Below are 17,641 nucleotides of genomic sequence, written 5' to 3' on the forward strand. Positions count from 1 at the left end.
TAAACAGTTTTCTACTGCTTTGTGCAGTGTTTAATCATGTTAAAAATACTCACATACAGTAATGGATAAAACATTGCCAGAGCTGTAAGGGTCCACCACCAGAGGTCGCTGTTTTTTAGTTGTAGTTTTTGTTGGCTGACTCAGTTTCCCAGCAGGCACCTCGGTCAGGTGATGCAAGTGCACACCTGAGCCGAGGTAGCCATTAACCCATCTATAAATAGTTGTTTAGACTGGGAAACTGGGTCGAGCATTTTTGGTTTAACCACTGTTCGTTGTGTGGGCATTTTGTTCTGGTTTGTTTTGTTCTTTGTTTAGTTTATGTTTTGATTTAAGTTGTGTTGACTTGGGCTCTCTTATTGGCAATGTTTTCTGTATATGTTTTGTGTGTCTATGTTGGTGGAGCTGTTGCAGTCATGTCTGGGGGGTATTCCAGAAAGCAGGTTATGTGACATACCCGGATAAGTTTGAGGGTAAGTTAGTGGATAACCTCAACTTTCAGTTCCAAAAACGGAGGTAACTTTCGGGGTATGTATGTAACCATAGCAACTTACTCTCTGAAGATGACCTGCTCGCTAGCAGGTTATGTTCCAGAGTAAGTTTGTTTCAGAAGGTTATTCAGCATGGCGCGCCCTTTTGATGATGATCCCGTGAACGTGGAGGCACAAATTATACGAGGTTTTTTCGCCGGGAGAGCGTTATAAGACCGCGTATTGACGTTTTTTCATTTTCTAATGATTATTTGAAAGAGCGTTATTGGTTTTCAATGGAATCGATAATTTACTTAACACATCTCTTGAAACCGCATATTGCAAATGTCACAAACGGCGGGTCTGCGCTTAGAAAACATTCTGTACATAGCATTCGTTTTTTTTTTTTTTTTTTTTTGCGTCAGGGCATTTTTTTTTTTTTTTTGAACAATGTGTTGCATGTGATGCAGAGCATGTGGGAAAGGCAACTGTATGTCTGGCACCTAAACACTACTTACACATGTGTACAGTTCCCTGGACATAAACCTCTGCATGTTATTGGAGGAATTCCACAGAGTGCCAGGTTTGTCCTTTATAGTAAAATCAATGATATTTAATATGTAGTCATACTATTTATATCTACCGTATACATGTATTCATCCTGCGCACACACACGCGCGCACACACACTTAATTCTTCCATATATGACTTTCTATTTCAGGGTTTCCAAATGTAATTGGGTGCATTGATGGCACCTACATTCCTATTAAATAAATGAGGGAGACTATGTTAATAGGAAATTTATTTATAGTAGCAATGTACAGGTAACAACTTAATTTTGTGTGCTTAAAAAAAGTAATGAGTTTAATGATTTTAACAAGGCAAAAAGCCTTGTTAAAATCATTAAACTCATTACTTTTTTTAATATGTGAGGCAACTCACATTACTAATGATGATGCAAAATGGCCAGGATCTGTGCATGGTGCCAGAATTCTCCACAAGTCATCAATATGCCAGACATTTCAGCAGGATATGTTTTGCTCTATTTAATGTTTTTTATTTATTTTTATATATATATATATATATATATATATATATATATATATATATATATATATATATATATATATATATAAAAAAGTACACTTGAATCATTACAGGACAGTACAATGGTTACTTGCTGGGGGACAGAGGATACCCTTGTCCGTCCTATTTAATGACATCCTACCCTGATCCTGGACCACAGACATGCTTTAACCTGGCTCACAGCCGAACACGGGCCAAGGTGAAGATGACCATAGGGATCCTCAAGTCTAGGTTTCAGTGTCTGCGTGGGCTCCGGGTCAGTCCAGAGAGGGCATGAGACATCATAGTGGCTTGTGTTGTGCTTCACCACATTGCCACTATAAGAGGAGAGAGCCACCTTCCTTGTATTGAAGAAGATGGCCCAGAGGAACCTCTACAGATTTTTGCACACAACATGGAAGTGATGGAAGACAGGATTTGTCAAAGTTACTTTTATTAAATTGTTTGCACTGGTCTGCTGCTCAGTTCATTTCTTTATTTCCTGAAAAACAATAAAAGTAAAATGAAATAAAATGTGTGTTTTTTAATGACAGTGCTTTATATACACAACACTTTTAACATGCAATAAATTAATATACGCACAAGTTCTCACCTTAAGGCGACGCTCCAGTAATTCAATTTCTAGTGTTGCTTTTTTCAAATTCAAAATTCAAATTCAAATTTTATTTGTCACATACACAGTCATACACAGTACGAAATGTAGTGAAATGCTTACACGACCGCCAGTGACCTTAAAAAGAGAATTAAAACTTATAAGTAATAAATATCAATAGACGAAATATGATAAAAAATTTAAATTTAAATAAAAATTTAACTAGAAAAAAATAGAACATGAAAATAGAAATATATTGTATGCATAGAACTATAATTTTGTGCAAGTATGCATAGAAAAAGTGACTCTGTGCAATAGTTATTAAAGTGACTTTGTGTAATGGTCCAGAATGTAAACGTGAACATGTAGTGTAGATGTGATGTGCGTGGAGTTGTCCATATTGTCCATTGATGTATAAAGATTGATTGGTTGATTTTGAGAATTGTGAAAATATTGTGTTAGTTATGCCTAGTGGTGTGGTTGAGAGACCTTATCGCCTGCGGGAAGAAGCTCCTCCTCAGTCTCTCTGTGTTGGCCCTCAGGGAGCGGAATCGCTTCCCAGACCGCAACAGAGTAAACAGTCCATTGTTGGGATGGCTGAGGTCCTTCACGACCTTCCTGGCCTTGGTCCAGCACCGCTTGGTGTAGATTGAGTGCAGGTCAGGGAGCTCGATGCGGATGATGCGCTCAGCTGATCGCACCACCCTCTGTAGAGCTCGTCTGTCCTGCATGGTGCTGTTCCCGAACCAGGTCGTGATGTTTCCCGTCAGGATGCTCTCTATGGTGCAGGAGTAGAAATTCCTGAGCACCTTGGAGGGCAGTCTAAAGTCTCTCAAGCGTCTGAGGTGGTACAGACGCTGCCGGGCCTTTTTTACCACGGTGTTGATGTGACAGGACCATGTCAGGTCCTGCGTGATGTGAACACCGAGGTATCTGAAGCTGTCCACTCTCTCCACTGGGCTCCTGTTGATGACGGGGGTCTGGTAGTTCCTCTCCTGCTTTGTACTGAAGTCCACTATCAGCTCCTTTGTCTTGCTGACGTTCAGGAGGAGATTGTTTCTCTGGCACCAGTTCTCCAGATTTCCAACCTCCTCCAGGTAGGCCGTCTCATCGTTGTTGGTGATCAGGCCCACCACGACAGTGTCGTCAGCAAACTTGATGACGGTGGTGGAGTTGGTAGTGGCCACGCAGTCAGAGGTGTAAAGAGAGTACAGCAGGGGGCTCAGAACACAACCCTGGGGGGCTCCAGTACTGAGAGTGATGGAGGCTGAGACATGGCCGCCCATCCTTACTGCCTGTGGTCTGCCAGTCAGAAAATTGGAGATCCACTGACACATGGATGAGCTGAGTCCCAGGTGCTCCAGCTTGGTGGTGAGTGTGGAGGGAATTATGGTATTAAATGCCGAGCTGTAGTCGATGAAGAGCATTTTCACATAATTCCCCCTCCGAGTGTCCAGGTGAGTGAGAGATGTGTGGAGGAGATGTGAGATTGCATCGTCCGTGGAACGGTTTGGACGGTATGCAAACTGTAGTGGGTCCAGTGTGTCTGGTAGTGAAGAAATGATGAAGTCTCTGACCAGGCGTTCAAAGCACTTCATCACTACTGAAGTGAGGGCTACAGGGCGATAATCATTGAGGGAAGCAGGATGGGGTTTCTTTGGGACTGGAACAATAATGGACTCTTTGAAGCATGTGGGGATCACCGACTGAGATAAAGAGATGTTGAATATCTCAGTGAACACAGGTGCTAGCTGGTCTGCGCAGGCTCTGAGGATCCGGCCTGAGATGCCGTCTGGTCCTGCTGCTTTCCTGGTGTTCACTCTCTTGAAGGCTCTCCTCACGTCATGCTCGGTGATGATGAACGCGCTTCCGGTGCTGGCAGTGACTTCCTGTCTGCAGCCATTAGCGCCGCTAGCATTAGCATCGCTAGCATTAGCATCGCTAGCGTCTTTAGCTGCAGCCTCGAAGCGAGCATAGAAAGTGTTCAGCTCATCTGCCAGAGACACGTCTGCGTTTATCATACCGGATGTTGGTGCTTTATAATCCGTTATTGTCCTTAATCCCTGCCACAGGCTCCTAGAGTCACTCTGTTGGAGTTGTGACTCTAGTTTCCTCCCGTAGCGCTGCTTCGCCTCTTTCACCGCCTTCCGGACGCTGTATGACGCAGCCTTGTATGGTTCCATGTCCCCCGACGCGAGTCCCGTGTTGTAGGCAGCGGTGCGAGATTTCAGAGCGTCGCGGATGGTTTTATCCACCCACGGCTTCTGGTTGGGAAACGTTTTAATAGTCTTTTTCTCCACGGTATCATCCGCTAGTTTCCCGATGAATCCCACAACCGCTTCCGTAAACACGCTGACGTCACCATCGGAGCTGTTTCTGAACATGTCCCAGTCTGCGTCATCGAGTGCGTCCTGTAACGCGGTCACCGATTGGTCCGTCCAGCGCGCGACCTCCCTCTGAACCGGAACTTCCTGTTTCAGCCTTTGTTTGTATTTTGGCATGAGGAAGATGGCGGCGTGGTCGGATTTGCCAAACGGAGGGCGAGATTGTGCCTTGTAACCGTCCTTGACTGTGGTGTAGCAATGATCCAGTGTCCTTTCGCCCCTGGTGGGGCAGGTGATGTGCTGATAAAAGTTTGGCGCTGCGCGTTTGAGGTTGGCACTGTTAAAGTCCCCCGCCACAATAAGCGCAGCGTCCCGGTGTTGTGTTTGTTGTTGTGTGAGTGCCTCATGCAGCTCGCATAAGGCAGTGTCCGTGTCCGCTTGTGGTGGAATATAAACGGCGCTGATTATGACCGATGTGAACTCCCGAGGAAGGTAAAAAGGACGACACATGATGGACAGTAGTTCCAGGTTTGGTGTGCAGGAGCGTGTGAGAGGAACAACGCTCGCGCTGTTGCACCAGCTGCTGTTCACCATTAAACACACGCCGCCTTCCCTTGACTTCCCCGAGTCCCGCGTCCTGTCCATGCGGTGAACCGAGAAGAACTCGGCCGGCTGGATGGCGTGGTCGGGCACCGCTGGGTTCAGCCACGTCTCGGTGAAGCAGAGGAGATTGCAGTCCCGAATGTCTCTCTGGAACTTTACCCTGGCCCTGAGGTCATCGAGCTTGTTTTCCAGTGACTGGACGTTGGCGAGCAGGATGCTAGGCAGAGGTGTGCGGTGTGCACGGGCTCTCAGCCTGTTCCTGACGCCGGCTCGTTTCCCTCGGGGCCGCCGCTTCGCGTCGCGTCCTTTGTTGTCCCTCAGGATCTCACTCGGCCAGCTCGGATCCGGAGTTAAAAACGTCGAATTGTGAGTACATTGTATACCAATAGAAACAAGAGTGTCTCTATCATAACTAATGTACTCCATGGTGGTAATTTGACTGGTTTTAAAACGGTAAAAACTAACTTAAATAACAAAAACAAAGAAAATCTGGTCGGAGCAGTCGTGACGGCAGCCGACCTCACCGGCGCCATCTTTTTAATGGATAGCCTTTTCTCTTCCATTTAGGGTCCATTTCCATGTCACTTTTTCTTATTTGTTTTTAAAGATGGACCTTATACAGCTCCTTTGCTGGCAACAAGGAAGGAAACCAGGATTTATTATTAAAAATAATAAAATAAATAAAATTCTGTCACACAATAAAATTAAAATATGGACAATTGCACATAAATTCTTACGTTGATTAGATTGTGCATTGAGGTTAAAAGACCTTCATCCATGGGTAAATCCCCAGGTATGTACTGTGAAAGCACAATGACAGTTTGTTACTCTAATGTAAAAAGGTTAGACGGGCTTCAGCCTCCTTTCTATTAGCTCCATGACAGAAAGAATAGGCCTATACTAAGTCATGTTAAATAAATAGTTCAGTGATCGTGTAATCAAATATTACCTTTTTGCAGACTGTTTTTGTGTTTCATTTTCACTTGGCTTCTGGCTCCAGAAGGATTACACCTTATTAAATAATAAACCATAAATTCCTAGTCAATATACATTGGTACTTTAACCTAAATAAATGAATGGCAGGAAAAGTAAATGCTTTTATTTAACAGCCAAAAGGATGCGGAAGGGATGTTTAATTTTTTTATATTATTATAAAAGGGGAGGCGGTGTTAAATTTGCAATTTAATACACTCACGCATTCACTCTGTCTTTTGTTTTTTGCCAAGCCGGCTCTCTTTCTTTAGCCGATCCAGCCGTATTGCTTTTTATCATTATTATTGGCTTGAATTCCTCATATGCGTGCATTAAAACCTCTGTGAAATACGCCGCTCTCTTTTTTTCACTTTGCTTTTCCATTTTGACTCGTGAAATCGGTAATCTATTGAAAATGTCTTTATGTACGCACCGTGCACGCGCACTAACTCTGGGTAACCAGTAGGAGGTTGATTAAACTTACTCTTATTAGGTGTTTTGGAACCGACATACTCGCCATACCATACCTCGCGGTATGCGGGTTTGGGGTTAATCAACCCAGAGGTTAAGATTAACCAAATGGTAAGTTAACCAAGCTTTCTGGAATACCCCCCTGGTGTGGTTGTTGTCCTCCTGTTTTCTTGTGTTTAGCTAGAGCAGGTAAGTAGATAGGTGTGTGTTTGGCTAGGAGTGTGTTGAACTAAAATCTAAGTTGAGTTACCGTAACTAGCATGCTTCTAGCCATAGCCCCTTTGTGTCTCTAGCTTTTCTGTTTCCTGTCTCCCTAGATCCCAGTGAGCCTAGCCTTTGAGTGTCCCCTAGCCTAGCCTTTGAGTGTCCCCAAGCCTAGCCACTGGGTATCCCTTGTCTGTGTTTCTGTGCCCCAATTACCTAGTGTGTGTTGAGCTATTAGGTAAGTGTAGCTTAGTGCATGTTGGGGCTGAAGACATGTTTAGCTAGGTGTATGTGTAGCTGACTGCCATGGTTAAGAGCAGTCTTAACCATGTTTAGCTAAAAGCCATGCCTAGCTGACTGCCATGTCTTTAGCCCTAGTCCCGTCTCTCTCCTGTCTCTAGTCTTTACGTGTCTCCCCTAGTCTCTCTCTACGTGTCTCCCCCTAGTGTCTCGTCTGGAGTGTTGTCTAGTAGTGTCCAGTTTTAGCTCCACGCATAGTCTGTGTGTCCCGTTACATGTTTGTCCTCCTTCTGCCTGTGTCTCGCCACAGGGTGTTATTCGTCTTCCAACCTGTGTTACGCCACAGGAAGTGTGTTACCTGTCCTTCAGCCTGTGTCCTGCCAGAGAGTCCCTGTTAGCACAAAGTTATTAAATATTGTTTGAGTTTAATTGTTTCTTTGGTTTGTTGAGTTTTTACTTATACTTTTGTGTTTAATGTTTATTAAAGACTCTTTTTTGATTACACACCCCTCTGTGCCTGCTTTCACTGCCCACGGCGATCAACACCTGCCACTACACCCCGTTCGTGACAAGAGCCTGGTGCCTAAATAATGCCAGAGCCCGCACACTGCACCTCATTTCTGTTGTTTAAACCTGCTTTGGTCTGCATTTCCTTCTTAAAGTGTCAGAGTGAAACAAGCAGACAAGTGTGTGAGGTGGACCGTTACAAATGCGTTAATTAATTGAACATGCTAGTTTTATATCCTTGCCACAGTGGCGGTAGGCTGTGCAAAATCACTGCATTTTGCGGGAGAAATTCAAATGTGGTGGGACAACCACGGCCGCCTACAGCAAGAAACCCAAAGGAACCCTGGACAGCACACAAATGCTGCTTGGTGTTAAATCTCTCCTTTTACTCCAGATTTTATGTTTCTGTATTAACCGCGCTTTAGCTGAGCAGTTTGGTGGTTGGAACAAACAAGCAAAATTACAATAAACACCAGGCCTGGCCTATTGCTAGTCTTAGTTAGCTATGGAGCACAGCTGTGACAGGATTCAAAAAAGTAACTTACACTCTATAAAGTTGTGTATGCATGCAAAGTCATTACTTCAGTAACTTGCGTTAGCTGCTTACTTACCAGGATTTGCGTTAGGTTTAAATGAAAAAGAAGTGTGTCCGAGCTAAGTTTTAAGCTAAGAGAAGAAGAGTTATTTCTTGTTGTGTCCGCTGCACCTTGATACACTTACACTGACACTTTCGGTCCGGGCCCGATTGACCGGGAGAGAAAAACACACACGCAGGCATGATGTCCGAAGATCTCTGTTTATTCTCAGCAAAGAGAGCACATTTAAATGGTGCTACGTCCCGAACATCAAATTAACCAGTCATTAACATATCAGTCATAGAGGGACCCGAAGACAGACGGGAGAGAAGAAATACATTTGCATTCTCCTGATTAAACAAAAGGGTTCTAACGGACAAGAGGCATTTGGATGAATACTTTTCTGGGCACAGGATATAGAAGGTGTTACCACAGAATACATAAGAAAGCACAATGAGGGGTCTGTTCTCAAGGCACTTCTTATTAGATTACAATGTCTTACAATAGTGTAAAACCTTACAATTTGTAAGGAGTGTTCCAAGTGCTTCATGTCCATTCTCATCCTAGCCTTTTTGTCTTTGATGTTACATCAGACTTCCCATAAGCACTTGCATGCAGTGTCAATCAATATTTGGATTGAAGGGGCAATTTACTTACGTTTTTGTTGTTAAACAAAGAATACTGAGTTGGAATGAGTGATAATTATAGTTCTTGAAACTAATCAGTATAGTTACTCCATTGTCAAAAATTTTGATTGAAATGTATAAAAAAATTTAAATGCATGTTCAAAATATAATTCAGTTAGTCATATGCTAATTTCTATTTGTGAAATAAACTTTAATTTTAGTGTAAATTTAAGACAAAATAAACAGTTGTTTTTTTCTTAGGCATTTATTTTGATTTGTCTAACTCAATCATCAGGCCCGTAGCCAGGGGGGGTTCGGGTGGTTCGAACGACCCACCCCCCACTGCCAAAGGTCCAGAATTTTTTGTTATTATTATTATTATTATTAATTTTTTTTTTTTTTGAGACAGATTATAATTGTTGGGCATTATTTAAAATAACACTTTATTACAAAACAATTTACAAAAAAAAAAAAAAAAACGCGTCGTGACAAACCTGCGCAGCAACGGACGTTTTTTAAATGTGTGCGGCGGCATCCAGCGGTGTATAATATGGGTCGAAAAGAGCAGGAGAGACGGGAGAGAAAGCAGGCAGCAGCGTCATTATCGCAGAATATTGAACATATGTTCAAAAAGACTGCCAAACAGAGTAAGTCTGTTACTACCTCAAGATCAAATTGCTAATTAAGTTGCTAGTTAAGTGGTAGCTAATCGTCAACCCCACATCACACACAAACCAGTTCTCTTGTGCCTTTTCTTGAGCAGTCTAAATGGCTATGACAAGTCTGTAACATCTTAAATAAACATTAACAGACAGTAGCCTATCGGATGGATCTGTAAATTTATTATGTTAAATAATGTTAATCTATCAAAAAAAAAAGAAAAGAAAAGAAAAGAGTTCAATGCGTAAACAAACCTGCTTGACCATGCATAATATTAGGATTTATTTTTATTTGAATTAATAAATTATTATATTAAATTAGTAAATTTATTAAATTATTCTATTAACCATAGGCGATGCTCTCTAGTGTCTATACGCGGTGTAGACAGCATTCGAATGAAGTTTACCATTAATAATTGTTTTATAAAACATAAAATAAAATATGCCCACAAAAAATATTTTTTATCCATCCCACAGTCTTGTAAGTACATTAACTGATCGTCTTTTCCCCGTAATATTTGTATATTATTATTATTAGATAATTATTGGTAATATTTTTATATTTGTTTATATTCGATTTTTCCCCTCATTTCGATCTCTTTACTTTACGTTCTGAATGTAAATGATAGCCTACTGTAAATGCTCGACATGACAATAAAGATTAAATTATGCTATAATATTTTTTTATTATATTTCGCCTAATTAATGGACTATATAAATAACAATTTGTTGAATATTAAAATATTTTATATAAGTTCAATAAAGTGAAGAGGCAAAGACAAAGAAATGAGAGAGCATGTTGATGAGAGAAGTTGAATTTGTAGTTTAATAATATTCCAGTAAAAATTCCTTAAATGTATTCTGTTGCTAGTGTGGTTTTTAAACTTTTAAACTCTGTGTGTGTGTGTGTGTGTTTTTGAAGTGAAAAAAGTCGCACGTGATCTTGATAAGCAATTTGACAACATTGTGGTAAATATTTTTGGTGCATTAAAAGCATGCACATTATGATACCAGCAGAAAAGCTAATCCAGCACATGACACTAAAATGCAGTATTTCATCCTCAAAATGAAATACAAAATGATTAAATACTCAAATACAAAATACTGAGAAAAAAGGTCCACTTTTTAAAAAAAAAGAACCCCCCCTTGCACTAGGCTGGCTACGGGCCTGATCATGTATGTGATTTTTAGAGATTTTAATAAAGTAACATAACCTTTTTATTACTATGAAGTTTACAAGGCCACAGATTCATTTTTTAGGGTTGTAAGCATATTTTAATCAAATACGTATGCATGTTTTAATCAACTTATATTAATGTAAGCATGTTTTAATTAATATATATTTGTGCAGGCAGAAATATAAAAGGCCTGTAAGTATACCAGTATAGCAGAAAGGCAGGACAGGAGCAAGTCAGAAACAGTGGTACCAGGAGCTTGTGAAATACCTGAAAATTGCCCATGCAGATAAACAGAAACCAAAGTAATGAGAGAAAACATAGAAAAAACGCAAAGACCAGGTCATAGAAAAAAACAGACAATGAGAGAAGCTAGCGAGGTGCACAGTAACCTATGTAATAAATTATGTCCTCGAAACCAAACTTAAAAGGAGCAGGAATTTCCCTAGAACATAGGTGCAAGGCACCACGGGCACAGGCTGGTACGAACAAACAAAGAGCAGGGAAAAATCAGAGACACAGAGCCAGACAACACAGAATCAGCTCGGACAGGACTCACGGAGGCCTGATCCATAACAGGTTCAGTCGGGTTGTAGTCCTCAGAAGGAACACGATCTGGACTGCCTTGGCTTTCTGAATCATCCAAAGGGATAAAGTCATCAATGGAGAAGTCGTGGTTAGCTATAAAATAGAACAAAATACATGAGAAACATTGAAATGGGTAAAATAAGGCAAATAAGTAAAGTAGTGCAAAGGAGATGCTTACCCATGGCTGGTCTCTTGAGAAATGAAGAACAAACCAAAGAAAAACGAGGAAAAAGCCTTGAAAACAAGCGCCACCCTATATTTTTTATAAAAAAGATACGAAAAGTGTAAAGATAATAGAAAATAAATATTAAAGAAAACGATTTATAATGGGAAATTAAGAAACGTAGGAGGAGTCAGATAAGCGCAGGGAGGAGTCAGATAAGTGCAGGGAGGAGTCAAAAATAACGAGGTGTAATTATAATGGAAATATTAATTGATATAAACTGGATTATAATGGAATAAAAATTCTGATGCGGTCAAACGAGGTAAAGGTACAGGGGAGGAGACTGGAGATCCCCCCTCTCAGAAACTGTATAAAAGGAGCATGATTTTGACTGAGAAAGTAGTCTGATTTTGGCATTGCTTGTGATTTGATCTAAAGCATTGCTAGTCCAGGTCACCTGGGTTCTTATTGCTGCAATAAAAGCCTGACTTACTTCATCCAGCTCTGCGTGGCGTAAACTTCTTTAATTCTTCTTTAATTTTCTTTGTTAATAACTTGTTAACTGATTGATATTTTAAACTAACAGCAACATCAACAGGTGGAAGAATTATCTCCCACAGGGTGTTGTTGACTTTGAAGTGATTGGTCGCTGTACATCTCAGGGAGCCCTCAAGTATGTGTTTCCTTCTGGTTCTTCCTTTTTATAGGAAACTTTGATACCTAGAAATTACAACTGGTTGAGGTGGCCAAGTATGAACCAGATTCCGGTCAGAGAATCAGGAGAGCAGGAGAGGTCTAGAATTTGAGATTTTATTCCTTGCATATATGCATCTGCCTATGTCTTTAGTATGAATAATGGTCTACAAAGAACAAAGGGAAATAATTACAATTACCAATTATTAAATGAATTACCGGGAACATTCATTAACACAATAAGCATCATTGTATTGATCAGCAAATATGCAACTCTAACACAAATATTTTAAACAGAATTATCTGTACTCAATATGACAGTCTAAATAATAATATCAAACTAAAGTCTATATTGGTATAGAAAAACACAAATAAACTCATTCAGGACAACCATATATAGCGCTAACATAACAATGGTGACTCAGCAGCATGCTAACGGCAATCGCGGTAGCAAATAACCGCTTCAGCGCAACATTACGGGTGAATTAAACATCAGAAATAACAATAACTTGCGTATTAAATTATAATTGAATATAGCATTGTTCCGACTTATTTGTATTAATGTACACATTATAGAAACATAGTGGTCAACGTAAACAATGACAGACAGCAGTACATTCCAATTGGTCCCACAATTATAATCGTCCCCTCGGAAACAGGAAACGAACTTAAGTTCCTAGTTCCTTCAATGGGCTTTCTGACACAGTCGCCCCCAATTATCTGGCCCTGCATACCTGGAATGTATTGGCGAATAAAGGCAGTCCAGAAACTATCAGCTAGCACCTGGCTATGTCGCCATCGCCGCTTTCCAATGAGTTTACTAGAGTCATACAAGACTTGGGGTAGCGAGGCATCTCGACGACCCATAAGTAGTAGGTTTGGAGTCACAGGGTCTATATCCGCAATATCTGAGGATACGTAGCCGAGTGGCTTGGAGTTCCGAATGCTTTTAATTTCTACCAGGAGGGTCTGCAGTACTGGTTCCGGCACTGACTGCTCTCTGAAGATCACTGCACACAGTGCTGCTTTAACTGATTTTATCTCGCGCTCCCAGGTTCCCCCAAAGTGAGGAGCATTTGGGGGGTTATGGCGGAAACTGATTTTCTGCTCTGCCAGCTGTTCCTGTAGCTTTGGTGACATGGCTTCAAAGGATTCCCGTAACTCCCGATCTCCGCCGACGAAGTTGTAACACAACAGCTCCATAGGTTTGCCGCGTCGGGCAATAAATCGGCGCAGAGAAAGAAGGAAAGCATTGCTGGCCATATGCTCCAACAGATCCAGATGTACACAATGTGTTGTTAGGCATTTATAAATTATCCCCCACTCTTGGCGGCGCCCAAATTTGACAGTAAATGGACCAAAACAGTCTACACCAGTGGAGTAGAAGGGTGGTTTGTGCAAATTTCACCTGTAGGGAGGTAGATCTGCCTAGTTTGAGGTTTGGCGCGCCACATCTTTACGAACTGCTCATTACTGTCGGCGCAGTTCTGCTAGAACCCTTTCTGAGCCAGGGTGAAGGAGTTGTTGGTCTGTCTCCTTAATTAACAACTTCTTGATATTTACATTTAGGCATTTGGCAGACGGTTTTATCCAGAGCGACTTTACATTTTTATCTCATTATACATCTGAGCAGTTGAGGATTAAGGGCCTTGCTCAAGGGCCCAACAGTGGCAACTTGGTGGTTGTGGGGTTTGAACCTGGGATCTTTCGAACCGCAGTCCAATGCCTTACCCACTGAGCTACCCCTGGCCCTATACTAACTTGATATGATGGTTAGGGTGTAATACGATCGGATGTATAGCTTCCAGGGGGGTAAGGTTGGCGCCAGTGGTCCAAGTGACAGCTGTGAGATGTCCTCAAGCACTCTCTGCTCAGCTGCTGAAGGCCGTACGGATAATGTTACTGCTGGTGACTGAGGAAGAGGCTGAGACAAGGAGGGAGACTGTGAACTCATGGCTGGATCAATCTGATTAAGTTGAGGTGGTGGCAAAGGACTGGCTGGTGAGCCTGAACGTATAGGAGTGGCTGAACCAGAGTCTTTAGTGAGCATCGAAGATACATCTTGGCTACCTTGAGCTCAGTCTCTGCTTGTTTCAACTTTCGCTGTCTCTCTAGCTGCTTAGATAAAGCTTCCTTAGCTGCAAAAACCTCTTCCTGAATACGATGAGCTTCCTTTGCTTGTGTCTGCAGGCGCTGATATTCCCTGTCAGCGAGTGAGTCCTCGTGTACCTGCTGCTGGAGATGTGTCAAACTGTCTCTGCTTAATCTTCTCCTTCAAAACAGCAGTCTGGACACTAGAGTGTTCTGGTGGAAGATAAATGCCAGCTAAGGATTACGAGTAATGCGGTTTACGATTGTTCCGTAAGACGAGCAACGATTTTTTATCAATTTTGACTTGAAAAACGAGCATTGTCTTAGTTTACGAGCACTGAGTATCATGTTTCACGCATGCGCTTCTTGTTTTAACACCGAGCATCAAGTCATCACAAGTGAGCCAATGGTTTTTCTCTCTCTTGCAGCGGAATTGTAGGTAATCATCTCTCCTGCTGGGTGAATACACACACACACACACACACACACACACACACACATTAACGGAGAGACCGTTTTTAAAACCGTTTAAAAAAATTAGCAAGGAACATTAATTAGCTAGTCACACTCGCGTGAGCGCATAATAACGGGATCAATCCTGTAAAGTAAAACAACAACAACAAAAAACAAATTAAACAGCTCCTCACCTTTGAAAACAGTCGCAACAGAGAAGAGTTTGTGTGTTTGTTTGGCAACTTGTCTTTTAGTTATGCTGTCATAGTTAGTCCTGCCAGTGTCACTCTGCACTAAATATACATTCACTTTATACATTGTGTAAAAGTTGTGTAACCATACCTACACTGAAAAAAATGACACTTTGGATCAACTTTAATCAATTGCTTCAATTTGTTACAAGCAATTTTTTTTACTTTCTTTCAAATCAAATGTCATAAGTTTATTTAAGGTTTAATTTTTATTTGATATTAATATATTTTTTAAGTTTCCCCAAAGCAAAAATAAATTCATCCATCCAAATCAAAAACACAATTTGTAACAATGCCTTAGGCCAGTAAAACTAATTTTTCGACTTTGTAACAACTTGATTTGCACTTTTGCACTTAAACATTTAAAATTTTAAGTACAGTAAAAAAAAATTATACTTTGGATTAACTTTAAAAAATCAAGTTGTTACAAGCAATTTTTCTTTCTTTTTTCTCAAATCAAATGTTAGAATATTATTTAAGGTTTAATTTTAATTAAATATAAATATATTCTTTAGTTTTCCCAAGGCAAAAGAAATTCATCCATCCAAATCAAAAACAAAGTTAATACAATGCCTTAGGCCAGTAAAACTTATTTTTCTACTTTCTAACAACTTGATTCTATCAGTTTGGAAAAACCTAAAATTTAACATTATATTTAAGTTTAGTGTTTACTTTGAAAGAAACAACTTACATTTATGTAGTATAAAGTAATAGAAGTAAATTATAGTAGTAAAGTAATCTTTTTTATTATTCTCAAGTTAAAAGTATGATTACGTACAAACTTAATTTTATGAATTAAACATAAAAATCAATATATAGGCTTTTTCTGAAATATTTTTTTTTATTATCTCTAAGCCAAAAAAGTTCATTTATGTAGAGAAGTTACATTTATGAATAAAGTAAGCAACCTTTTTCTTTTTTAAAAACAAATACGTTTATAAATGAAGATAATGAACACACAAGTTCTCCTCCAAAAACATTTATTACTATCCTTGAAACAATACATTACCTTTTATTTTTGTTGTACTATTATTTCTCCAATTAAAAGACAGAAAACTAAAATAAAATAAATAAAACAATGCATTTTTAATAACTTAATCTTAAGAACTGTGTAAACCTATTTGCTAACCATGTAAATATCTCCCAATTGTTTGACAAATAAAGACCAAAATTTTATATTTTACTGTCAATAAGCTATATGTTCCCTAAATATTTTCTACAGGGCCACAAAAGTGTGTTTGAATTTACCAAGATGGCTCAAGTTTAGCGCATAGATAAGGCCAAACAACATGGAACATTCATGTGTGACTGATGGAAACTCAGCAAGTCACAATCCTGATAAATGAATGCTCCCTATCAGTGCAAAAAAAAAAAAAAAAAAAAAAACCCACCTAGGATTATGGTGCATCAAGTTAAATGTAATTATGTAAATGAATAGGCCAAAACAACTGGCACACACACACACACACACACACACACACACATATTATATATTACATTATACTTGCAAAAGTATTGGCTCGCCTGCCTTCACATGCATACAGTATAAACCTGAGTAACATCCACTTCTTAATCCATAGGGTTTAATATGATGTTGGCCTTTTGCAGCTATAACAGCTTCAGCTCTTTTGTGAAGTCTTTCCACAAGGTTTAGAAGCATGTATGTAACTAATGTTAATACATACTATGATTAAAAAAATAAATAATGGCCCTGTGTAAAGGTTGTGCTGCAGCTGATAATGCCAATGACCTCATATTTGTCAATATGAAAGGGCAGAGGTAGTTGTGTAGTTTTTGGATGTTGGTATATTGATTGGAAGCTCGCAGGTTCAAACCTGAGCACCACCAAAGCTGCCACCTGGACCTTAGAGCAAGGCTAATTTATCAATTCAGTAATATTTTTCAGTTCTAAGATTGAAATGCCTTATGAACAAATGCTTACCAGTACTTAATAAGTTGGTCCACATCTTCCACTCAAATACACCATAAGACATTTCAGGAGATACTCTCTTCATACATTCACCTTCAGACTCTAGGCATGTAAAAACAAACATAGTATTGTTGGTTATGTTAAGCTTTTAAAGCGTAATAAAATGAACATGGCAGACATTGAAACCTGTATTCAGACAGCATACACTAACCTGTGAACAAGTTAAACTAAAATGTTTTATTATGCTAGTAATTTAGTGCATCACAGCCAACTTGATTTGGATGCCTTGCTCAGCTCCTGTGGCTTCCATTCACAATATATATATATAATTTGACACCAAGCTAATTTCTGCTTTTTTTGAGCAAGTACATACCAGATCAAGAACTTGAAGATGAAGATTATATCTCTGGTCTTCTCTCTGACCATTCCTGCCTTGTTTCTGATTATCCTAATGAGTTTGTAGTGTTGCTTGTTCAAGGAAACCCACAATCTTGCTTGAAATGGAGTAGTTATAATTCTCAGAAACTCATTACTGATCTAAAAAATAAAAAATAAAAAAATTAGATTTTAGATTAGATTTTAGATTTAGATTATGCTGACATTTACTAAATTCACGGCAATTCTATTGTATCATTTTCATTTCAAAATTTATCCACATAATGTTTTTATTTGTGCATTCTGGAACTTAATTTCTGCAGTATGGGTAAAGTAATGCCCTTTCAGAAAAGCTAACAGACCTGTAAACACAAAGGTTAATAAAGTTTTCATGTTTAAACTTTATGACATAGTAATGGCTAACCTCAGCTTGTTGTTCGGTGTAAACACTAGCTGAAAGTGGGACAGTGCTCCGCCCATTAATCCAACCTAATACTACCAAACAAATTGGAAGTTTTTTAATAATTGTTTATATAAATAATTAACTGTTTTGAGTTTTATTTCACATTTAATTTACTTGGTTAATTTAATCGGTC

This window comes from Clarias gariepinus, chromosome 1, assembly GCF_024256425.1.
Source record: "Clarias gariepinus isolate MV-2021 ecotype Netherlands chromosome 1, CGAR_prim_01v2, whole genome shotgun sequence".
Lineage (NCBI taxonomy): Eukaryota > Metazoa > Chordata > Actinopteri > Siluriformes > Clariidae > Clarias > Clarias gariepinus.